Source organism: Poecilia mexicana, unplaced genomic scaffold, assembly GCF_051168715.1.
Source record: "Poecilia mexicana isolate PSO_F unplaced genomic scaffold, ASM5116871v1 scaffold_8, whole genome shotgun sequence".
NCBI lineage: Eukaryota > Metazoa > Chordata > Actinopteri > Cyprinodontiformes > Poeciliidae > Poecilia > Poecilia mexicana.
Genome location: NW_028263377.1, coordinates 4,506,213 through 4,532,481, shown reverse-complemented (window position 1 = coordinate 4,532,481; position 26,269 = coordinate 4,506,213). Strand labels below are relative to the sequence as shown.

Genomic DNA, 26,269 nt, shown 5'->3' with positions numbered 1-26,269 from the left:
TGGGATTTGTTGCTACTAAAATAAAACTGAATTGAATTAATGTGAATTAGATTTTAGTAATAACATTGATAAAGCCTGAAAGGTGACTCTAGTTAATCTTGTAGGCAGGATAAAAAGTGATATTTGCCAGGAAAAAGTATTTATAACCTTTTAACAAACTATCTTATTTCAATATGTTTTTATGCAGAAGACCAACACAGTGGTGAAGAGGAGGGTAAATGTGATTTGCTTTCTATTTTTTTTCTTCACAAAAGCGTTTGTACTACTGAAAGAAAAAAAAAGTTTCTTTAAAGTGTGTAGTTGGAATGTGATCCAATGTGCAAAGTCAGTTACTAACAATTTTTAATCCAAAACATACAGAAATAATAATAATTACAAAAAAACTAAATGAAAAAGATTTGGCCATTTGTCAAAAAAAAAAAAAATTACAATGTAAAAACTCCAAAAATGCCATTTATAGAATATGGGTTTTCTTTGTGATATTTACTTTTTGAATAAACGTGAAAATAAACTTTGGCAGAAAATCAAGGTTTTAATTTTTTGTTCCAGAAACTTGTTCCTGGATTTCCCCTGGCGTGCCAAATATCTCTCTACAGAAATGTAAGAAACAGCAAGTGAATGTTATTGCCCAGTCTTACATACAGTATATGCACAATATTTTTGTATCACCATTGAACGATAAGTAGTATTTTGCTGTTCTTTTTTGAATAGTGGGTGCACTATTTTAGAGACAGAAAACTCTCAAAACAAAAGAAAAGACGGCAACTTTTTATTGCCCCATAGATTTTTCCACATTTCCATCAGCTTAGCTTCTGTCATGACTGAAACAAACGTTCTGTAGCTGCAGGACGGAAAAGTGAAAATAAAGCTGAGTTGCTGGCGCCCACTTTCACTTATGAGACAGCAGATGGCATCAGAGTATGAAACACAATATAATCGTTGTTTTGTCTTTGTGTTGTACTTCAGGATACACAAATCCCCAAATGAACTACAATCAGGCAGGTAAACCTGCTTCTAATGCCTAAACTGTTAAGTTCTAAAATGAAACTAGAGAGGAACGTTATAATTAAAGCCAGTTTGCTTCACTCAATCTTCTTTTATATATATCTGAAGCTAACATAAAATAATCAAAGAATAAAAACAAAAAGAAAATCTCACATCAAACAATACCATGATCTGAGAAGACTGAATTAAAAAAAAAAAAAAAAAAAGACACATTTTATGAGCTGGGATTTGTTTTTGAATTCAGTCTCAAATATGAAAACATTCCACATCGAGTTTGGCTTCACAGTCTATTAAAAGCAAAGTACATCTGCACTAAAGCAAGGTGAACAGGTGAGCACACACACCTTGTATTGGCACGCCGTGGATGAGATCCAAGTCTATTAGGCCAAGTGTGGAGCTATCAAAGATAAGTGATTCTCCTTCATCCAACTCTTCTTACCTTCCCAATCATCTTTTACTGGGGTCCAACTCATCATCTATTCGCTATGTTGTGTGAAATCTCTTTAACGTTCTATCCAATCTTTCATCTTGCCGTCATTTTGCTGAGCTTCATTTGATGCCGACAGCACTTAAAGAGCAACAGTTTCTCTGGCCTTATGAAATATGATCAAAAGAAGGAGAAAAACAAACTTCCCTTTGATCGAGCTAAGATACAAAAGTTGTGAAAGAAGCCGCTTTTGCTGTTCCAGAAACGATCCGATAATGCTCCGATGTTCAAACCACCGCATTAGGTGGCTTATAATGCTAAAAGGCCAAGTAGCACCGGAGGATAACAAGGCCTGTCAATAATATAGAGTGTAGCTCTGCATTCACTGGCTAGAGATATCAGTGGTTTAAGACTTGACACTCCCGGGGCGTAGATGTCAAGACTTAGAAGGCCAGAACAGGGTAAAACGATTACTAATTCCTGAGCCAAACCCTTTTTAGCTGGAAGGACTTAATGACTGTTTGGGGATTGAGCACTAGGTGCTTCACGTAGCCAAGGTGACTGAAAGTACTTGATAGGTTTCGTTGAGATGAAACTCATTAACTAGAGTGCTCGCAACGTCAAGGTTTCAAAATAAACCTACTTGAGAAAAACTAAGCATCATCATGATGAATTTTCTGAATTAGTGGCAGACGGTTCTGCAGGTTGCCTTTATTCTACATAAACTATTATGGGAGTTTTATGTGAGGTTATGAGCTGGAAGCTCTTTACCTGTGGTAGATGTCGCTAAGGTGAATGCCTGCCCCAGTCTCAGGGTTTTTTCAGCTTCTAACAGGATTGTCCTATATTTAGCTCCATCCATCTCCTCATCAGTCCTGATGCTTCTTCTGTCTATGACAAAAACTCTCCTACGTCAGGCTGCTGAGGAGATGGATGGAGCTAAATATAGGACAATCCTGCAGCTCAGAGGAGGAGCTCCGTCCAAGAAGGCGGGGCTTGGTCAAACCAGGTGTTTTGCACAGCTGAATAGTTGCCATGGGAGATTAAAGAAGTTCTCAAACATGCATGACAGAATCAAAGCAACACTCCAGGTATGTTTTTGATAACGGAATAACATTATAACATAATGTAAAGCTAAAAAAAAAATATAGATTTTTTTTTTTACATAATACCGCCCTTTTAAGACATATGTATACAGAACTATGCAGTTTAGAGACATAACTTCACAATTATACAGATACTCTTCCTCTTCGAAGCTGCTAGTGTGAAACTAAGGTTTGAATGTAAAGATTCAACTTTGTCCATTTGTTTCTCCATATGTATAACTTTTAGAATCTAGCTATGAAATAACTACAGTTATATGACCTGGGATTAAACTGGATTAGCTGGATTGTATCTAATGGGATCTGAATTGAACTTTGGTTTTCTCTGTCCAGTGTCCTGAGATGGCCTCTGCTGTGAACTAGAGCTAAAATAATGGAGTGAACTGGACTGAACTCTGAAGAGAATCGAGCTGAACTTTGTCCTCAGTTTGTTAAACCAACATATTTAAACATTTGGGTCACAGAGAGGGACCGTGCCAATTAAAAAAGAACCAAAACAATCAGCAGGTTGGCCCGATTCTCAGTGCTTTGCAAATGTTTTACAGTTTATGTTGCAACACAAAACTAGATTTTGTTGTATGTGTATGAACAAAAATAATACATGCTCTGCTATATTTTTTCTTTACAAGTTGCCAGAGACATGTATTTGACATTTGTCTTCTGTGATGCCCTTTTGCGGATATTACAACTTATATTCAGAAATGTTTTTGCTTGTTCTCCTTTGCAAATTTAAAAAAAAAAAAAGATAAACGAGTACATATATATGAATATACAAGTTTTTCCACATATTCTGGATTTGATTTAGATCTTGACTTTGAATAGGCCATTCTGTTTGTTTTAGCTACATCTAGGTCTAGCAAATGGCTCCTGCTTTTTCAGACACTCTGCCTTCAGGAAGTCGTCACATTAATATTCCTCCATTTGTCAGGTTCTGGGCTTTTCTTTAAGAAAGGTCTCTCCCCTTCGGCTTCCCGTTGGGGAGTGGCCTGGAGTGGAGCTGCACGCCTGAAGCTAGTTGGATCATCAGTCGAGAGGATTTAAGGAGCCATCGGACCTCTCCTCTCCGCCGGATGATTATCCCTCCACGGTAGTCTCTAGCTCGTTAAAGCCTTCTTCTGAAACACTAGTTTTTGTTATTCTCTCGAAAGGATTTCTCCCTGTAGTCAACGCCCCTCACTAGCCCTCAGTTCATTCACTTTCAGGATCTGGCCAACTTCCACCAGTGAAGCTGCCTGCAGCTTTCAGAGCCTCTCCTGCTCCAGTCCACTGCTCGATCGCATCCTCCCCCGTCGGAAGCCTTCCAAGAAGATGTAAGCTGAAACTCGGTTCCCCATCGCACTTTGCCCTCCTCTGGCCAGACCATTAACCTGTTCTCTCCGCTTCCAGGCGTGACTCGGACCTATATCCTCGGATCACCTGCAGTACTTTTAGATCGTTTCTTTTTTTAATAAAAATACTAACTCACCAGTTGTTTCCGGGTCTGATTCTGCATGTGGGTCAGAAGTCTACCCTCAATCATGACACCATTAAGCATTTTTGTTAGTGTCAGACTGAAAAAGTAGCTTGTGAGATGAGCTTGGTGGGTGTGCAGTTCCACCAAGTGTTTGCTAATTGCTGCTGGCTAGTCTGAAGGAGCTGAGGAGGTGGAGGCTGCTCTGTGAGGCCAAAGCTCAGAAGCTGCAGCTCCGAGGAGAGAGCAGCCGTTTTGCACAGCTGAATGGTGGCCATGGAGACTGAAGGATTTCTCAAACATGTATAAAAGAATCAAAGCAACGATGCAGGTATGTTTTTGAAGAGGGAGTACATTTATAATATAATGTAAATCTCAAAAAGTCGATTTTACATAATACTGCATCTTAAGTTTGTGGTTGAAACATGAAAAAAGTTCAATACTTTTGCATAACAGTAAATGCAGCAGTCATTTATACCACCTGGGTCATTTGGACATGATTGTAATAGTAAATATTTTCAATTTCTTTAACCTTCTAAATTAATTTCTTAAGTTTTACTGACTTTTTTTTTCAATTTAACTGTATTAGATGTTTTTACTTCTAAACAACTGTTGGTAAAGACAGAGATATTTAAAAATAAAATCAGAGGCTTTATTCCAAGTGAACGCTCTTCCATTGTGGAAAAAAAAGTTTTCCTTTTTCTTCTCTGTCCTGGTTATTTTCATCCCACCATGTGCCAACAGGCATGGTCTCCTCCTCCTCTCCTCCCTCGCTCCACTTCCAGCCTTTTATTTACAGCAATCATCCTCTCTGTGCGTCCATTGTTCGTCTGCTCTCATTGAGTATGTATGGCTGCCGTTTCTTCGGCAGCACCCGTAATTAACCAGTGATGGAAGCATGTGGATGCGTGGGCGCTTCTAGTATCTGAGTTCTGGATGTGACAGAGTCAGAGTTAGGGAATGTGTATGTTGCTGGGAATGTGTGAGGTCTGAAAATGTTTCACCTCTCTTCAGCTGATGAAGGATGAAATGAAGAGAGAACAATTGCAAAGTTACTTAAAAATAAATGCCCCTTTTCTGAGCAACACACAAGGATTATAAAGTATTCAGGTTCCACGTGAAGCCACAGCTCCATCAGATGAACGTCTGGAATTGGATCCACACACTAACAAGGATTTAACTTTCACTTTGGAGTCAATACATTCTGTACAAATATATAAAAAGGGAACTAAAAAAAAAAAAAAAAATATATATATATATATATATATATATATATATATATATATATATATATATATATATATATATATATATATATATATATATATATATATATATATATAGTGAAGACATTATGTGTGTATGCAATGGTTTTGCAAAAGAGGAAGTGAAAGATGGAAAGATTTCCATGTTTTAGGTAGAGATGCACTGATCCGATATTAATATCTGTATCAGTCCCGATATCGAAAAAAAAAATAAATAAAAATAATCTAGATCGCATATCGGTGGTAATGTGCCCGATCCATATCGGCAGATCTATTCAGTCTAATTCTATGCTTTGTGCTCTGAGATATGTCATGTTTTGTTATTTATTTTATATTATATTTAAAATTCCTAATTACACTTCCTGAACCATTTGAAAAAAGGTTTGTCTGGGTTTATTTTTACATGTTTAGCCAATGTAGTCAACCTATTGTTTTTATCAGTTTCAGTTCCTTTATTGATTATTTTGTATTGGCTGTTCTACTCCTAATTCCACCAACTGAACAAATGAAAGTTGGTTTTACATGTTTGCCCAAACTTGTGAAGCTATTTGTGTATTTAAATGTGCTGCACTAGTGTAGAGTTATCATATACACAGGGCTTAAAGTATAAAAAAAATCCTGAGCCTGAAACTTATAGTGATGATAGAAATTAACTATAGCATTGCTATTGCCACAGTTTAATAAAAAGTGTCTTTGAATAGTGCAAACAATTGCTTCTAACAATACAATTAAGGAGCTAAACACTCAAACTTAAATAAGACTTCAGTTCATTTCAACTCAAAACAAAATGTAAAATGTCTGTGCCCTAAAGGTTTTAGCCTTACAGGCAAAAATCCCTCAACATTAAATAAGAGTCCTTTCAGTCAATGTTTTTGCAAGTAATTTAGAACATGCAACATTACCAACGAAATCAGTTTCTCAACCTTTTTCCGGAAAGCGCCCCTCTAGCCTTTCTCCAGGTCCCTCACCCCCCCAACAAAGAATTTGTAGGCTACTTTGCACTGACTATTATTTTATTATTAATATAACTATCACTATTGTAGATGTTTAGACTTTTAGGCTTGTTTCTGTATTTATCATCAAGATAATTTCCCAGAGAACAAAAAAGCCATGTGAATAAAAATTATTTTCACAGGTGTTTATGAAAAATTTTATGAACAATCAACTTAAAATTCCTTGGCCAACAGCAGCCAATCAGAGTGCAAAAAATATTCTTGTTCTTTGCCATTTTCTAGTTGTTAAATATTCCACAAAATTACCAGATAAAGGATGAACAACATGCCAGTTTAAACTTTGAACTATTTGCAAATCGACTGAGCTCTGCAACATTAAAACATGGATAGAACTGTAACTACATTAATCATAGCTCTTCTTCTCTTCAGTGATTCTGTTGGTTTCTGGTGGAGCAGCTCTGTGCTGCCTTCAGGAGAATGGGACATCAGAGTATCATCCATAAAATTTCACCCACATGGCATTTAATGTGCAAACCAGAGCTTTCAGCGGAAAAACAAAAGTTCCAGGTCCTTTTAATGCCACACAAATATGAGACAGAAACATGGATTATATCTTTATATAGACCTGTCTATTGATTTATAGATTAATAGTTTACTGGACAGAGATTACAAAGAACAAATCTGGTTCTTAATCAAATCCTAATGATTCAAATTGAAAGTGTCATGGAGTCATCAGCCTCATGATATTAACACTGACATGAAAAATAATACTGAAGAAATAAATATATAAAATCTAATTAAAACCATAAATAAGTGATAAGTTCTTTACTGTTATGATCTGTAAGATATATTTATTCTCAGTACTAGATATGGTCTCAACAAACCCATGGCACTTCAACAATATTATTTTACTTTTTATCTGGAAATGGTGTCTGTTTATTCTTGCCATACAGTCCTCTGTATTAATTATTGCTCGAAAGGTCTTGCCATACCAGTTTATTCCTCTGAATTTACTTTAGTTTCTTAGTTTATTCTTGCATTTTGTTCGTCATTCATTTCCATTTAGTTTCCTTTGATTAGTATTATCCTCTCTTGGTTTATTGCTATGTCCACTTTAGTTTCTTTCCTGTTGTTAGATTTATTTTATCATTTATTGACCATCATTAATCTTCACTCATCACCTGCTGCGCCTCCTAATCATCATGTTTCACATCATGTGTTGATTTTTCACTGTTCAGCATCGGATTCTCTGTTTTTATGCCATAATTCACATCTAGTTCGTCGCTCCGTTTTATGTCCCGCTTCTCCTGTTTCAGAGTTTTGCCCATTGTGCGCGTAGTTATTTTTTTTAACCCCCTAAGGTGCAGGGCGTATCGATGGGGAAAAGGCAGACTGACATAAATCTTTTAAAACAACAGAAACAATTTCGGTATTCTGATTATTGAAATTTAAAAGTGCTGTGGTTCCGTTGTTCTATCACACCCGTTTCATACCGGACCACTTACAGCACCGTTGTTATCGCTATATAATGAACGCTCTCTATCGTGGTATCACCCATGGAGGGATTTCTTTATTTAAATGGATTAATTTTTCAGAGGGATACAAAGTGAGGGTATCGTGATTTTAGTAATTACATGTTTATAAGAGCGATTTTCTGTTGTTCTTCCATGGAAGCGGGCAGCTTTCAAACGGAAATAAAACACTTTTTAATAGAAGTTGCTGCTTTGACATGATCACAGAAATGGAGTCTTGACTGAAGTTCAGGCTGGAAGACTCTTTTGACGCACCTGGCCCTGCTATCAGTGCCTCCCTCTCCGCACCCGGACCTATCAACGCAGGTCCAAGCCTCACTCCAGCCAATCATCGTCCAGGCTCAGGTTCAAAAGGACCTTCACTCCAAGCCTCCTCCGCTTACCAGCCCCGATCAACCGCTTTTTGCCTCGATCGTCCTGGCACGCATTTCTTCATGTCCGACTCCGACTTCGTTCCCGGCTCTCCAGCTACCTCCCTGCAAGACCCCGTCCCTCCGTCCTTCCCCCCCGCGCGCCGTAGCGCTCGCCTGGCTACCCGCCCGGATCCCCCGTCTCCTGCTTCAGCCCTCAGGTCGAGAGGGGTCACGCCCACCCCGGGCCTCCGGTCCTCCCAGATCGCTTCTCTCGCCGCCCTTCTGCCTTCCAGGGACTCCTCTCCCCACCCTTTCGCTCGTTCCCCCTCGCCACCCCCGACCAGCAGGAAGCGAACCTGCAAGTCCGCCGATCCACCGGCCAAACGTCGCAGAGGACCCCCAGCCTCCTCCCCACCGGCTCAGCGCGCCCAAGGCCCTTCTCCTCGCCCGACTCAGGACTCTGCTCTTCATACCCCGGACCTCAACCAGGGAAGGCCCGGTCCCTCTTCGGACCTCCTTTTCCACCCCCCACCCCCCACCCCCTCCTCGGCCCAGCCGCACCTACTCACCGACTCGTTCGCCGCCTCCATGGACTCCCTTCAGCGTTCCATTACCTCGCTCTCCGCTCTACTGCTCCAGACCACTGCCGGCTTCGCCGCCACGGCCTCCACCCCCGCCATCGGCACTTTCGCCCCCCCTCAACCCGCCCCCCTTCCTCCCACCTCGGCGTTCACCCTCGCCAACGCCCATCCGGCGCCGCCTACTGACTTTCCGTCAACTCTGCCCGTCAGCCAGCCCCTTTCCAACTCCGGTGCCCTCTCTCGGGAGCCTCCGCCTGGACTAGTTCCCGCCTCCCTCTTCCCCCTGCTGCAGTCAGCCAAATTTCACATCAAGAACGGCTTGGCCCCCTCCACGCTTAAATCCTACTCTTACGCTTGGTCCAAATTCACTAAATTCTGCTCCTTTCACCGTGTTCCCCCGTTACCCATCTCCATCAACACCGTCCTGGCCTTCGCTACTTTCTGCCTCGAGCACTCTCGTTTTAAGCCTTCTTACATTCGCAGCCTCCTGGCCGGCGTCAACTTCTTCTCGCAGCTTCACCAGCCCCTCCCTTCGCTAAGCCTTTTTTCCAACCACGCCGTGAAACTTTTTCTGAAGGGCATATCTAAACGGCATCCCACCCTCCCTGATAGGCGTCTACCCATCACTCTCCCCATCCTCAAAGACCTGCTCATCGCCCTCCAGCTAAAACCCTACTCCCCCTATCTGAAATCTCTCCTCTCAACCTCGTTTCTTTTGGCTTTTTACGGCCTCCTCCGCCTGGGCGAGTTCTCCACTCCAGATTATTCTTTCGTCCCCTCCCGAGATCTAGCGGTCTCGGACCTCAAGTTCCACCCCGACTTCTACAGCCTGTCTCTCAAACATTCCAAGTCCAGGGGCGCGTGCACCATCGCCGTGGCTCGCACGTACGGCCCCTTCTGCCCCTTCCGCGCCATGTTCAAGTTTGCGCTCCTACGTCACAAGTTAACTCCCCCTTCCGGGCCCCTGTTCATCACTCCCGAGGGCCACCCCATGTCCGCCTCCTGGTTCGTTAACCACCTGAGGGAGCTCCTGGCTTCATGCAACCTCCCGCCCAATCAGTTCTCGGGCCACTCCTTTAGAATAGGGGCCGCCACGTCTGCAGCCGCTCAGAACATCCCCGCCACGACCCTTCAGCAGCTCGGACGATGGTCGTCCTCAGCGTTCTCAGCGTACATCCGCCCAGACGTCACCTCTGTACTCGCAGCCCAACGTTCTCTCAGTGCCTAGGTAAGCACTGCGCATTCGCTGGTGGTGGTTGGTCATCCTGGCCTTCGTTACCCATCCTCTAAGCATCCCCCTCATCCCCCCTTTTTCTCCTTGTCCTTTTCTCCCCTTTTAGGCCTCATCTTCACTCATCTCCATCCCTCTTCATCCTCTACCGTCTACCGTGAGTTGGTCCCATCGTAGCTTTTAGCCCTAGTATCGTCCTAACTTTCTTTTTCCTCTATCCCACCCCTCTTTCCCCATCCCCGTGCAGCCCGGCCCAGGTAACGCTTCTCTGTTAAAACCCTCCCACATCGCGCCTAGCTCCACCCATCTCTACCCCAGGCCCTCCTCTACCTTCTCCCTTAGCTAATTAGCTTCATGCCCCATCAGCTCCCTCTTCCGGCACCTCACCTTTCACCCCAGTCACAAGTAGCTGGCCTTCATCTACCAGCGCTAAACCTTCATCGCCCCAGTCACCAGTAGCTGGCCTACATCTACCAGCGCTAAACCTTTTTTGCCCCAGTCACCAGTAGCTGGCCTACATCTACCAGCGCTAAACCTTTTTTGCCCCAGCCACCAGTAGCTGGCCTACATCTACCAGCGCTAAACCTTTATTGCCCCAGTCACCAGTAGCTGGCCTACATCTACCAGCGCTAAACCTTTATTGCCCCAGTCTCCAGTAGCTGGCCTACATCTACCAGCGCTAAACCTTTATTGCCCCAGTCACCAGTAGCTGGCCTACATCTACCAGCCTCTCGCCAACCTACGCTCCAGCGTCCCCTGCTGGCCTTCATCTACCAGCATCCCCTCGCTCTGCGCCCCGCGGCAACCTCTGCTGGCCTACATCTCCCAGCAGCCAATCACTACCGCTCCGGGGCGCCCCCTTTTGGCCCTTATCCACCTCACTCCTTATCGAGTCCCTAGTTCCTCCTCTTATGCCTAAGTCACCTCCTTATTTTTGCCTCCTCCCGTTCCTAAGTCACTCTCGAAACCCTGTACGAGCACCTCCTTCCCAGGCTTCGGCCCCGGCCTCTGCCCCGTTTTGGGGGGTTTACATTCCCTCGCTGCATCAGGAATGTTCATCGAGCTTATCGAAGTCCAGCTCGACGTCCCTGGCCGGGGCCTGATCGCCAAAGAACTTTGTGTTTATTTTCATGTTGTTTTTGTCATTAAACCCTTTTAACTGCTTCCCTCTCTCCGTCTGAGTCTCTCCAGATTGAACTGCCCAAACATATGTACAAAAATCCTCAATAAAACATAAAATATTACAAAATCAGACAGCAGACAAAGTGAATCATAGCAACGTCAGCTGGTGTAACTCTGACCTGATGCGGTGAAGCTACCAGTAGCAGGAGCGGAGCTACAAGCTACAAACACTGAATAGAAGAAGAAGGAGCGCTGCCATCGATACCGTTGCAGCCAAGAATGATCTAATGTTACACAATACAGTTTTAGGAAGTTGCTCAAAGTCTAAACTGGTATTTTTGTGATTGTAAGGTGTAAAGTTTACCTTCAACCAAACGCCCCACAAAGGAATCCCATTGCTCCCCTTTTGTAAAAATTTCCACCAGCTTCCCGTCTTTTCCCCTTTCCTTTGCCCAGCGCCACTTGTTTTTAATTCCTTTCTCAAGTAAACGTGTTTCTTTACCGGGTGAGACAAATTCCATCTTCTCTCATATTGCATTTGATTTAACTGAACGAATCCACTTCTTTTCTACAAAACGTTTTACAGTCATTGGTCAAGAACATGGGAGCTAGAATTCTGATTGGCAGACATCTTTGTCTATTATCTACAGTTTAGTTGAGGCGGGCCGTTTGGTCCAATGCTCACTTTGCTTGGAAGTCTGGCCCCGCAGACGGAGCTCTTTACGCCTAAGTTTCAAACGTCTGACTAAATAAATCTTCCTTATTTTAATTGTAAGTAGTTCTTTAAATGTCCTGTGAGATGATATACTTACCCATGTATCCATAACAACCGGAACTTTCAATATCCAGCAAGTTATTTTCGCAATTTACCGTCTATTAAACGAGTGCCCCCCTGATTAATTACACTCTCTGCAGCTGCAGCTGTGAAGTTACCGTATTAACCCGATATTTTCTGGAAAGTGCAACGTCTCCCCTTTCAGAAACCGTTGGAATTTTTCAGATAGCGCTACGTGTGGCGGAATTACGGTACTGCAAATTTAGATGTGTCGCCGCCGACACGTTCCGTCTAGTCCGAAGACTACATTTTGGTTGAGGCGGACCGTTTGGTCAAAAGCCGGAAATCCGGCCCCCGGCCGTAGCTTTTTAAGCCCTGTATACATTTGTAATTCAGTACATTTATGTCTGTATTTAAAAAAAGAAAAGTTTTAAATGCAGCCGTTTCTGTATTGACTCAGTATCAGCTGGTGCTAAACCTCAGACATTGGTATCAGAAACGCACTGAGTCAAACAAACCAAACCCTTTGAAATTGAAAAACCTGTTGCCCTCCTCACCTGTGGTGGTGCTGCACCAAGAACCACTGAAGGAAACAACACAAGAACATCTGAAGACTGTTTGCAACTTCCTTCTTCACCAAATGTGAACAAAAATGGAGTGGTGTCAGATTCTAGAGTTTGTGGGATTTCCATTTCGTCTTTGGGAAAAAACAACGAGCCGTTTCTCCTGCTAGCGCTATCTCGCGCATTTATTTTGGTCGTATACCCAGAATGCTTGCTTTCGAAGAGAATCAGCAGAAAAACCACAACAAGGATAATGTCCATCTTACAATAATTGAAAGCATTTGAGTGTTCTAGAGTGGCTCTTACAGTCCAGCCCTGAATTCAAACAGAGAATCTGTGTTTGGATATAAAGTTGTGTTAATCTACATATTCTAGTCTAAATAGAGCAGTAGGTAGGTTAGCTGTTGAAGAAAAAAAAAGAAAGTTAAGGTGCAGAAATTAATCAGACTGAAACAAGCGGAACACTGTACAGCTAATTCACACGTGGCCCAGCCCTTTTCTGCTCCTATCAATCACCCATTCCAGAGGATCTGGCCGTGATTCATTTCACTTTGTTACGAGCAACAAAACAGAACTGGACGATGTTAAACAAAAGCTAAAAGAGCAAGAAGTTACACTGCTAAGCCAGCACAGAGCACAGGCAATCCTGATGTAAATCAAACTAAATGTCAGTCTCCATGCAAAGCAAATTCTAACCCATGTCTTATTTTCATTCATGATTCCTTGCTGTGAAATAAATCTATATTTCTATAGATCAGTCACATAACATTCTAATAGAACATTGAAGCTTGTGGTTGTTATGAAAGAAAATGTGGAAAGGTTTATAAGGAGTTAGACACTTTTAACATATTCTACTTTAGTTTGGTCTTAAAACATGATCATTTGAAGTTTGACTGAAGCTTTAAGTCAGCTTTTTCCAAAGATATTCTGTTCAACGAATTCAAAATAATTTAAGATTTCTGATTTTAAGTTCTTGTGTCTAATATAATTCACCATTTAAGTATTTGTAAAATTTGTTTATGACCTTGTTAACTGTTTCCGTTTTGTTGTGAATGTTCTGTAAACTGCTGCCAGTCTTTGCCAGAATTCTCTAATATTAACATTTGAAGCTTATATAAAACACCAAATGTATGCTTTTTTTTAACCCTAACCCTATACTTTTTAATATTTCTCATGTCTAATGCAGACCTGTTTTATACTTTGACAAAATGCTAAACACTTTTTTCTCAAAGAATATTGAAAAAGATTTTTTAGGTAAAATACTACAACAAACTTTTTTCTTTTTTACTTTCAGCATTAAGTTATAACTTTTTTATTTAAGCTCAAGCACACATGAAACCCATTCCCTTCCCTGCTGCAGCACAGCATTTTTGAAGACAGAAGCAAACACATATAGTATAAAAAATATAATAGAAAAACCTTGTTTGGATAAAATCAATTTTTTTCATGGTTCAAGACTTGCTAGGAGATAACTAAAAGCTAGCTGGTGTACAAAAGCTGAATAAAATCCAGCACTAACCTCTGAAATCGGAGCGGGGCAGCTGTATCCAACTCCGACCAGCTTCTCCACGTCCTCCTCCTGTTTCCTCTCCATCCTCCCTCTACTCTCCCTCTTTAATGATCAGCTGCTGTGACGACTGCCAGGAATCTAAGTCTGTGATGGCTGACCTTCGTTTCGCCTCTTCCCTCCGTTTACGTGGAAGTGCTGGAGCGACTGCGCTCCCCCCGTCGCGGTTGGGTTTTGTTCATTGAGCGGAGGCCACGGCTCCATCTGTAGCTGCAGAACTGGCTCTGCTGATGCTAACACGTAGGAACAATCAGAATGTGACACCCGGCACCGCTGATCTAGCGAGGCCCGAATGCAGGCTTAGTGGGGAACTAAAACAATCACTCGTTGTGTCGCTCTTTTACTTAGATGAACCGTAGTTGTTTGTTTCAAACTTTTTATGTCCGATTTATGGATTTTATAAGGTGGAAGTTGTTTAACCACAGAGATAAAACAGATTAAATATTTTCTTTTAAAACCAGGTTGGATTAATTTTCAAAATTTCATATCTATCAGCCCAAACGCTGTGCAGTTATGGAGTGAATGAAAACAATTTCACATCCAGTCCGTTGCAGTTTTACATTTTCAGCCTTGACGCTGCTTAGTGACAACTATTAAATGGTCGGGTGAACACAGAACTGATTGACCAGCTACTGACCTGCTGATAATCCATGCCTTTTGTTTTTGTTAACTAGACTGAAACATACCCAATTGTTATTTAATCTTTATTATAAAAAAATAAGTTAAAATAACCTAGTGAAATATTACTTGCCATGATCGTCTTTCTGGTTGACCACCAGTCAAATTTAAGCTGCTTTGCTCTTCAAGCACAAATGGACAAATGGAAGAGTTTCTGAGAAGAACCTGGCCGACTAAAACCAGAAGGTATTTGCTCAACAAATAATTATTGAATTAGTAAAAAGTGAATAAAGCTGCCTTAAAGCTGCAGTGTGTAACTTCTACATAGAAAATGTTTTGAATATATTTGTTAAAAGTGCCAGCGTGTGTTGGCAGTGTAACATGAGAGATAATCTGTCTGTGCTTTCTTCCTGTGGTCCTGCTGCCATCTGCAGAAACACACCGCTCTCCGTCAGAAACACAGCTGCCAACTCGTCAGTAAAGAAAACGGCTATTGGCTGTCCTAAAAGTCGCCATGATCAAATTAGGTGATGGCATCATCACCTAATTTGCATATTCAGTCATGTGAAATCTGTGCAGAAGAGGAAAGGAAAAAAAAATCAACAAAATGCGATTAAAAATACTCTAAACATTTACGACTACAAACAAATCTATATGAAATAATTTATTAATATAAATGTAGTCATGTATGCACATCAGCAGACAACAGTTAACTTTTGACTATTTTTAAAGAATATTTTTAGCAAGAACAAACTTTTTCCAATTTTAACCATGTTCATTGCTTTTGTCTTTTTTCTCCAATTAATTATTTTTTAGTATTTTTTGTACATGCATGCACATTTGCATAGATGTATGTATTTATAGTAGCATTTATAGTTTTTATGTGTATTTCTGTAGCCAACCAACAGCATTTCATTGCCAAATTCACTGTTGTGTCTTTGTGCAACGACAATAAAGTAAGTCTGTCTTACTTTGAACAGAATTTTCTCCATAAATTGTAAAAACCTTGCATTCCTGTTATTGAACATCCTTAAGCCTCCAGTCCAGCCTTCATCTTGTCTGCTCACCCTATATGACCTCCAGATCCCTTCTCACCCATCCAGCATTTCATTTTATCTCTGGAAATCTTTCTGAAAATGCGTTATTATTGAAAACGGGTAATAAACCTTGAGCTGGCTCAACTTATATCCCACTGCTCAGCTCTTCACAGCATCCCAAGGATGTGAGATTTAGTTGGTTTTAGAAATTCTTCTTGACCCTTTTTACTCACGCGGGAGGAAAAAAAGAAAGAAAAATAAACTGCATATAGACTGTTGCTTTCCAAAAGCCGAGTCCATGTTCTACAAACTTGGACAAAGAACAACTTTGTTGAAACTCGTTTGTTTAATGTAAGGACAAGAAATCTGAGCTCAAACGAGTGATTAATGACCAATAAGGTATGGTTATTAACACTTTCAATTCTACTAACACAGAAAAAAAAAACATATGTAGCCTCTTTAGCTAACAAGGCAAACACCACAGCGCTGCTTGGAGGTACTTTCCCTCTGAAGTCAGACTGAGAAACGCCAAACAATGCCCCACGCTAGAATGCTAACTCTACAACACTGATGCTAGAGGGCAACCTGAAAAGGTCAGTAAAGCTCCTGCAACTGCAACAGTGAAGTGGTAAACCCACTGGATGACATAAGCTAACACTGTCTGTGAAAAATATTAGCTTCATCGAAACTGAAAACTTTTCGTTCTATTGTGGTATGAATTAAGGAACTAAAACTGTATTTAGGTGACAGCTCAGGCTGCTACTAAACAGTGACACCACAGCCGTGTTACAAGCAACAATTTTTATGGTGGTTTTAGGTGGTTTTTGGCTTTGCGGAAAGAAATATGTAACACGCTAAAGGGGAGATGAAAACACATTTGCCAAATAAGTTCCAACGTAGCGAACGCTAGAATCCACTGGTGGGTTTGTGCTGTACCAGAGCTACGAAAAGTTTCTCAGTCCAAACCTCCACGGCTGAGGGTAGGACCATCAGCCTGGAGTGGCCACCTGGTGGTGCTCTGGGCTGGGGTGAGAACAGTAATGGCTGTCTGTACCTTACCAGCGTCATGCACCTCGAAAGCATTTCCAAGCCTCCACCTCAGAGGGAAGGACTGTCTTCATTTGTCTGAGATGTGTGTTCCATGCTGGTTTACACCCTCTATATCTACTTTATTTCAGCCATGGTACTTTTGCCAAATTTTAATAGTTTCCTCAAAACTTGAATGACAAAGGCATGAAAAGGGAAATCTTGCAATGGCGATAACATTGGTAGATATTGTGATGATAATATCAGGTCTGTTATATGTCTGGTTCCTTCTTTCCTTTCCTTCTAATTTGTGCTTCCTACTACATGTGACCTTTAGAAATTTGGGTGTGAGCTTTAGCTACTGTGAGACTGTCCTACTGGCTAAATATTGCATCAGTAAGTAAAATACAACTTCACAACTCATAAAATATATTAATCAACAATTACTGCTCTCCAAGCAGTCCTTTACGATATGGATATTGCTCACACTGATCTTGCAATAACAATAATTTTCAATATATTGTGCAGAGCTAATAGTTAGTAAAATAAAGCAGTCTGGTGTACATTAGTTATGAACCAATGGAGGCTAAAGTATGGAAATTATTGTGATCAGGAAAAAAGCAGTCAAAAAGATTGTGATTTTTGCCACTATTCAACAATGCTACACAGAACCGTTCTTGATTAAATCCCTAAATGACCAACTTCAACATTCAGAAAACCTGGGCAGAGAAATCTGAGCTTTATTTGTCAGGAAACAGGGTTGATTGGAATTTTCCAACATTTTCTTCCTCACCCCATCCCTTCGGGAGCCCTCGCTGTGGATGACGACCTTGAGGAGAGCGTTCATCATCATGAGCTGGCGTTTAATGGGGCAGTCTAGCCACGGGGGGGCCGTCACACTTGACTTTTACAAGGAGAGAACTTTCATCATCATGGAGACGGAGTTGAAGTACATTCAGCCTGATGGTGAATATGTGCGCGCCATTTCCCACTAACACTGTGGAATATGTTCATTTTGCATTGTGACTCATGATAGCTTTAACATCACAGAATTTAATGTGCTACCACAACCATATGAAACCTTCAAGTAATTTTTATTTTTTTTTGTACAACCTAGATATACGCTTACTTTAATGAGGTGCCTCTTGGTTAGGATAAAAACCGAAATCATAACAAAGTAAAAAAAAAAAAAAAAAAAAAACGACATCATTTATATATTGATTCAACACTTCAAAAGGAAAAAAATCATGCTCAGTTAATATTTAATTTACATGAGCCACAGCCAAGTGTTTCTGCAAAACAGAACAGTTGATAACTGTTTAAGTAAAAACTATTTTGTGACATTAAGTAGCTCAAATATTGCGCCCAATATATAGTGTGGTGTGTTTTACTCCTATTCTGCAAAAGCTTTTTCTCTGACAGCTACCTCTGCCTTCTGTATGTCACTGAAAATAACAGCCTCACATGGAGGAGGAAGGGCTACGTGTTGCTGTGGCAACATCAACCAGAGGGAAGACATAGGCTGTAAAGGATTTGAAAAGATCAAAGATGATGTTTAAAATGTGTCTGGATCTCTTTCTGAGGGAAAACGCCACAGTTTAATTCTACTTTCATCGCAGAGATCCATCCATCACACTGGTTTCTTCTCCTCTAATTCTATGTCATGTTTACACAGTGAAGATCACATCTATATAATTATATTGTTGACATTTCAACTGTAGCAATCGTTCAATACAACGTCAGCTTTTACGAACAGAGCAAGCAAAAATATGAACCAATAAGTGCAGGTTATGGTTAGGATATGTAGCCCAAAACTGGACTTTCATTCATAAATCTGTGGAGAGTAAAGTTTTCCACATATATGTGAAATTTAAAGCAGCAAATAAGATCTTCTTATGAAACATCCAGATAAATAACTCTGAATTATACCACTAGTCCATTAGATTGTCATATTTTGCAAATTATGCACCATTTCACTATGTGGAGAACTTGAGTCAATTTTATTTGCTTTAATTTAAATTCACTGTACAATGAAAAACATGACTAAGCAGATTTAGGAAACGATCATCTTTCCTATGACTCTCTATTGGGGTTCATCGTCAGAGAACACTGCACCAGCGTACGGATCAAATGTTCAACATGAACAGCGACCATAACTCGGCCTGTTCCTGTTGCGTGTTCGGTGAGACTGATGCGAGCACACAAGAACAAATTGTGTGTGTTTGCATCTCAAAGGGTCAATACGTGTTCTGGTAGGTGCTTGACTTTGTATGTGCAAATGCAGCTAGATAAAGTTAATGTAGTTGAACAACAACACTAATCACAGACACATCTTTATCATCCGGAGTATTCCTTGAATTTGCTTAAATAAATATCAACCAATCACAACCAGCAGATCAAAATACTGCAGCAGGGCCGGGCCAAGGTTGTACGGGGTCTTAGGCAGAATATGACTTAATGGCCCCTCTTCCTGTTAACAACATCACTACCACTATGTATTTGTGGGCAAGCTAAACTCAAACACAAAGATTAAATTTATAGAATGAGAAGATTTTGTTTTTTTACAAAGTAAACTTACCAACTACTCAAAATAGTAAATTTAAGTGCTAAACAAATTTTATATTTTTTGTTTATCTGTGCTGAAATCATTAAATCAGATTTAATAACATTGTCATTCACAATAACCAAATGCTAAAATTCTACTTCGATGGTCTGTGTTGAAATTTCAGCATTTATGGGGCCCCTGACAGTCTGGGGGTTAGGCTAGCATGTTAGCTTTGAAAAGTTGTGTTTGAATAAACCAGAATGTTACTGAGCCACCTTCTTTTGACAGATCAGAACAAAGTGGAGATTCCTGGCCATGTTATGCGGCACAGCTTCCATGCATGGTGGTGGAGGGCTTATGTCAGGGTACTCAATACCTCCCAGGCCCCTAAGATTTGTTGTACAAACTAAGGTATCATGGAGTCAAATGTGTCATTAGGAAATCAAAATTTCATTTTTTTCCCATACTGATTGGAATGACTGACATCATATAGAAATGGATTAATTCAAGTTACTCAAGCTATTGAATCATGGGGTGTACTTAGTTTTTCACAAGCAGCTTTTCTATTTCATCTTTGTTAAATAAATGAACCAGTTGTTGACTTCCATAAGTATATCTGAAAAACTTTTGAATCTAAAGACTGGATCAGTTTTATTATGTGCTGATATCTAAACCACTATAGCTGGAGTGAATTTGGTCTGTTTTGGCATTAGAATATTTTCATTTCAATTACTGACATCAGGGTTTGACATCTGTTTCAGCTCTGTATCGTAAAATGATTCGAATGACATTTAACTGCCAGCTAGAGATAAAAAGTAATGAAATAATAAATGAGAAAAAGATTGTTTTCATCTGTGAGCATAAAAAGCAAATAATAGAACCACATACTACATAGTCATTTCGTAGTCTGATGAAGAGTTTTTCCTGTTTCCAGTTTCCTCGTTGTTGTTATAAAACAGATAGAGATATATAAATACTTTATCACAAGGAAAATTCAATATATTCAACTAGCCCATAAAACATCAGCACAAAAAAATAAAAAATAAAAATAAAAACCCTATATACATACATCCATTCTGAGATGGTTTTAATATTCCAAATTTCTATAGAGGAATAAATAACAGAGAGACTGTGTAATGAGTCAAATGACACACTCAGGTGCCTGCCAACAGGTGTACTAGTACCACTGGCCTCCTTAAAAACATTGGTTTAAATAACAGGTAATCTTTGTTAAAACAGATACAATCATGATCAACTTCATGTTCATGTCAGGTTGGTATTCTTAGGGTTCATACACACCAATCCTGTTCGGACTTCAACTGAACTCCAGTATGTTTGCCTAGAAGGTCTGGTTTGTTTATGTAAGTGTGAATGCATAATAGCACTCTGATGCGGACCAAAAAAGTGAACTCTGACTTCTCCACTTGGAGGAAGCGGACCATAGCGCATAGCGTCGGTGGGAGAAATGGCTTGTGCTCTTTTGTCAGAGACAAAAGAGAAATCCTACAACTACTAAAATCTGATGCCACTCCATTTTAGTTTACATTCTGTGAAAAAGTAATTTGTGCTCAGTGTCTTCAGAGGTTTTTGTGTCATTTTCTTCAGTGGTTCTTGGTACAGCGCCACCACAAGTGAGAGAAGGGGTTTGGTTTGTTTGACACAGTGCAGTGTCAAAGCAAAGATTGTCATGGATTTTTTGGATCTCACAGAGATGTTCCCAAGTCAGTTTTCCTCAAATTTAAGCAACATACTTTTTAATTTAACACATAAAAACTGTTCTGCCATGTCACAAATCTATATTCCGCAAGCCCGTTTTTCCCAATGCACATGCAACACTTTACAGACTTAATTTTCTTATGTTCAAACCCACACAACATACATGGCAAGCCAAAATAAGAGAACAAAACTCACCATTACATCCTTCTTCACTTGCTCAGTTCTTCTGTGCCTCTTCTGCCACCTGTGAGGATTATTTGCATTTGAACTCCCAGAAAGATTCTTTGTGTCTCAATTGCAGCACAGAAAGAGCTGGCAAAATTTTCAAGACCTTCTGCTGCTGCTTGGGGGCTTTAGGTGTAAAAATAAGCTCACTGAAAGCCCCCTGTGTTTTTTGCTGGTGTATTTAGATAGCTTAGATAGTCCGGCTTATATGCTGGGAAACATGAAGTTATGTTTTCTCCAAGGCAGTGCTCCGCTTTTCTCCCTGGTCATATTTTTTTCTCCCCAAGGCAAATGGAAGACACCAGTGCTGCTTCCCTACTTTGCAGCTTGCACCTTGCTTGGATATTAACTCCTGTCTGTTGGATCAATTACGTCAATGATTGTCGTCTTGTGTTTTCTGCACACAAATGTCTTCCAGAAAATAATAACTGAGGTATAAAGCTTTCGGCCAGATTCAACAAGCGGACGATGAGAGGCTGAAGTAGCTATTGTCCGTCTTCCAGTTTGAATAATTTCCACTGGCCCAGGTTGATCAGTGTGGCTGCTTTGTAGCTTATATATATGCTTTGTAGCTTATGTTATATAGACGACAGGATGTTCGAGGTCTTAAGTCAATGCTCTTCATCAGCTTGAAGAGTTTAGAAGGTAAAGCAGGTTGTCTCTGGGTACAGTGCATTAGTGGAGGAGGTAGGCATTGGGAGAAAAGACCTGAGTAAAACAGAGAAAACTTCTAGAGTCCTGTGAGATAGAGAGAACAAGAGTTTTCTCTGGGAAGATTGTGGGACGATCGTTGGAGGTAAAAAAAGGTGCTACTGTCAGTTTTTAGTGTTTGCAGCTGCATTCGTCTGAGGATAAAGACTTGATAAATGCCTCTGCCTTTTGACAAGAACTGATTGGTTGTCTCAGGATGTCCACCTGTGGAAGATAAAACAAGGAAATAATCAGAAGAGCTTCAAAGAAACAGATGGGTTGTTTATGTAATATTTAAGAGCATGGTAAGAGTTTGCAAGAGTTGTAGTGCTTATAGTACTCTAACCCCAATCTGCTACACCCTAACCTAACTTATTGTTAATATGGTCAATGAGATTCAAGTTAAAAACGTTGGAATACATCCCCTTGTCCAACAAATGGCAATAATATTAACACCAGCAAGATTCAAAAGAAGGAAATCCTTGCTATGACTGAAGCTTCAGTAGGCTAAAGAGTCTCCCAACATATATTTTTTTGACACCATCTAACTTTTGTATTCAGTCATTTTTGTATTCCTGCACCAGCAGGCAAAGTGCCATATTCAGAAGTCTCAAAACATGGCCTTGTATTAATATGTCTACATTTCTATAATGATCTGAAACATCTGGTTGTGACAAAGAAGCAAGCAATTGAAATCATTACCATAACGTATACTTCCCTTTATCTTTAGGATAATCTTGTAAAAGGCTCACGGTAATCTCGGTAGTTCAAAGTGAAGCAACAGCAGGACTTTAGAAACGTGATACATAATGAAACACAAAACAGAATGCAAATATGCATTGTGTCAGGTAGAGAGCGTGCACATGTATGAAATGTCAAACAAATGTGAAGACTTTATTGTGCAATAGAAGCTGTCGGACTTGTTTAGCATGCAAAGTTGCTCTGGTGTAATCCTGTTATCACCCATCTATACTTGAACACACAGAGGTACATCCACAGATGTAGGAAACACACCCAAAGACTAAACTGCCCAGTTAATCTCCGTGCATCTCAGCTCTAGACCGTTTCACACAGTGATTGCAATTCATTGCAACTTCAGACAAGTTAAAACCAAATGCTGATGTATTTGGCTCCACCCATCTTCCCTGCCCCTACTAAGAAAAGCAGTCCCACAGCATGATGCAGCCACAACCATGTTGCCCCGTAGATTTGTGCATAAGTAAAAACTCAATTTTGGTTTCATCCGACCAGAGCAGTCTCTGGTTGCCATGTCACCTACAAATGTTAACCTGGACAATATGAACTTTAAAGCAGCTTGTATCATCTTACAGTACCTGTAGCTCAGAGAACAGACTTTAAAATATTGTTGTGGTTATAAATCACTGAACGACTTAGCACCACAATACATTAAGGACATGTTGTCATTGTATCAACCTTCCAGACCTCTCAGGTCTTCTGGTTCTGCTCTACATTTCCAGAACCAGAACCAAATATGGAGAAGCAGCATTCAGCTTCTATGCACCACAAATCTGGAACAAACTTCCAGAAAACTGTAAAACAGCTGAAACACTGAACTTCTTTAAGCCTCTGATTCATAATAACTGGAACATTAATCAACAGACTTGATGTGACTTAATGATGGCATTTGACCAAACGTAATCTTTAATGCTTGTAATATGACTGATGACTGCATGATGTCTTTTTATGATGTAAAGCACTTTGAACTGCCTTGCTGGTAAAACATGCTAAATATGACAACACTTTCAGAAATCTCCTCTCACACAAACCAGTAACAGCACCTAAACGTTAGACTCACCCAAACCAAACACCAGTGGCAGGTTTGTCGTCAACTTAAACTGCATCCAGTCAAATGTTTAGCTGCTGCTGTTAGTGGAGCTTCTGAGGCACCAGCAGGGGTCCAGCCAACCAGAAAAATGAAACCGCAAATGAAAATGACTCTCAGACTAATGCAATACAGGAAGCCAACTGGAGACATGAGAGTGCACGAGGGAAGTGTCGTCCCATGTAATATGCATCAGTCTGGAAGAAGGCGGCAGGACTTCCATTCCCTCCTACTTACACTGACAGAAGCAGTGCAGACTGAAACTGGAAGATATCGAGCTTAAACTAAAAGAACTGGTTGTTGTTGGCATCTGAATCTGACTGTTCTAAATATTAAGTAACAAAACACAGCTTTTATCATTGTGAGATTTTGATACATCAAAGAACAGAGCAGTGGAAAGAAAAGACTGAAGATAAATTAGAGATTACTAGTAGTTGTTGCTATTGGACAGGGCTGACAGGTATTTCAGCCACAAATGATAGTATGTAAAGATGATGACAAAGAATATTTATACATTTTGACATGAAAAGAGAAAAATATTGCCAATTGTGATCTTAGGCACAACGTATGCAAAAGAATAACAGCTGTCCTGTTACGAGTCAGCATTTTGTTTGCAAAATGAGGAACAGAAAGAAAGAAATAGTTCCTTAAGTAAAATGAATGTAGGGTAAAATTATGCTGAAATTATTAAAAAAAGAAAAAACAAAACAATGAGCCATGGTCAGACATTAGAGGAACGGTGTCTAAGTAGTTCAGAAAATTAAAGGGGAAATTTTATTTGCACATAGACCCAAGTTGGTTTGGATAGATTTCTTGTTTAATAAATTAAATGAATCAAAAATTTATACTGTTGAAAATGCTAAGCAAATAATTTATGAACTTATTCACATTGTATAATAAGATTAATTGGGAAAGTTTTTTTTTCTTTTTTTTGGATGCAATGTCTGAAACATTAATTACTTTATGAAGTCTCATATATATATCTATATATATATCTATATATATATATATATATCTATATATATATATATATATATCTATATATATAGATATATATATATATATATAGATATATATATATATATATATTAGAGGTGTGCCGATCGATCGGTCACCGATCATAATCGGGCCGATTTTCGTGAAAAAGTGCATGATCGGTGATCGGCGATCATTGTCTCTTTTACCGATACCGATCACCTACTTCTCATTTCGCATCCTGCCTGTGCAGCTGGTCTCCTCTTTCCTTCACTCTGCGCAAACGCGCAACAACAAATCCTAAGCGATGTGGAACTATAACGCACTGAGTGAATGGGGAAGTTTGCTGCGGAAAATTGAAGCAGGTCAAAATGCATCAACACAACGAAGCTAATACGACATAAAAACAATGACATACTTGACGGAGTTTGGCTACATCGAGGCTCACTGCAGTAAAAAAGACATACGGAGGATCAGATAGCAGGTAAAGCAGCGCACAGCTACAAACACTCACCCGGATTAGCATGACGGTCAGAAAGCTAAACAAATAACCTGGAAAATTATTTAAGTCTTCGAGCTGCGATGTAAGACGCTGGTTCTGCTCTCGCTGTTGAACCGCTGCTACCGCTGCTACGCTACAGGTAGTAATATTTCACAGACGGAGCTTCGCTTCTGCTCCACCTGGTAGTGACTCTCACACCGAACCTGCTTAAAGCTGCAGCATCTAACTTAAAAAAAAAACCATTTTACATACGTATTAAAACTTTAGTTGTCCTAACATGAGACAGATAATCTCTGAAAAAATAATTGATCTCCTCCCTGATCTGCATAATTACTCCGCTCAGTCAGAAACAGCCAATCAGAGCTAGCAGTAATCAGCTAGCCGCCATGCTAACAGGAAGTTTTCATTCAGTAACTCTGGATTGTTTATTGTAATGGAACCTGTTTTTGCCTTTGAATGTTAAGTTTTATACTTGAATTTTTTTGGCAATGTTGAGAGGTTTTATTTTGGCTCTTTGTATTATTTAGCCTCTTCAGAGCCTTCATATGTTATCAGTCTGTTAAAGATAGTATTATCAATAGCAGTACAATTTGCACAAAGCCTGTTTTGTTTAGTTTTCTTCTTGAAAAAAGTTATTAAAAACAAGTTTTTGTCTAAATTAAGGTGAATTCATGGTTCCTTTTTCCACATAATGTAACCTGTAGTGTTTATGATAAAAAAAAAATAATAATAATAATAATAATTATGTGATCGGTATCGGTGATCGGTATCGGTGTATCTGCCCTCATGGGTGATCGGTATCGGTATCGGCAGGAAAAAACCTGATCGGCACATCCCTAATATATATATATATATATATATATATATATATATATATATATATACACACACACACACACACACACACACACACACACACACACTGTACATTTTGGCAGGATCAGTCCTCCATAACCTGGAAGGCTGTTGCATAATGACCAGCCACTCAGCCCAGATAACAAGAGACAGGAGAACAGAAAGTTGGCCAGATTGTCCAGGGACATAAAAACAGATGCATAACCATCAGATAAGAAAATGAAGGATAGACAGAAAAAAAGATAAAAGTTTTAGAAGGGCGAGCAATGAAGATTAAAAGTAGGTGGGTATTTTGTGTTTACAGATAAGA

At 40.1% G+C, this 26,269-nt stretch overlaps 1 protein-coding gene across 2 annotated transcripts in view; it reads right to left on the bottom strand.

Moving 5' to 3' along the window:
* The window catches only part of LOC106911422 (thyroid hormone receptor alpha), an 87,756-nt gene that overhangs the window by 54,106 nt on the left and 7,381 nt on the right, over nucleotides 1-26,269 (bottom strand). For both annotated transcript variants that reach the window (XM_088008073.1, XM_088008072.1), the window contains exon 2: nucleotides 21,065-22,009. The gene's annotated coding sequence lies outside the window, so the exon portion shown is untranslated. The remainder of the gene's footprint in view (nucleotides 1-21,064; nucleotides 22,010-26,269) is intronic.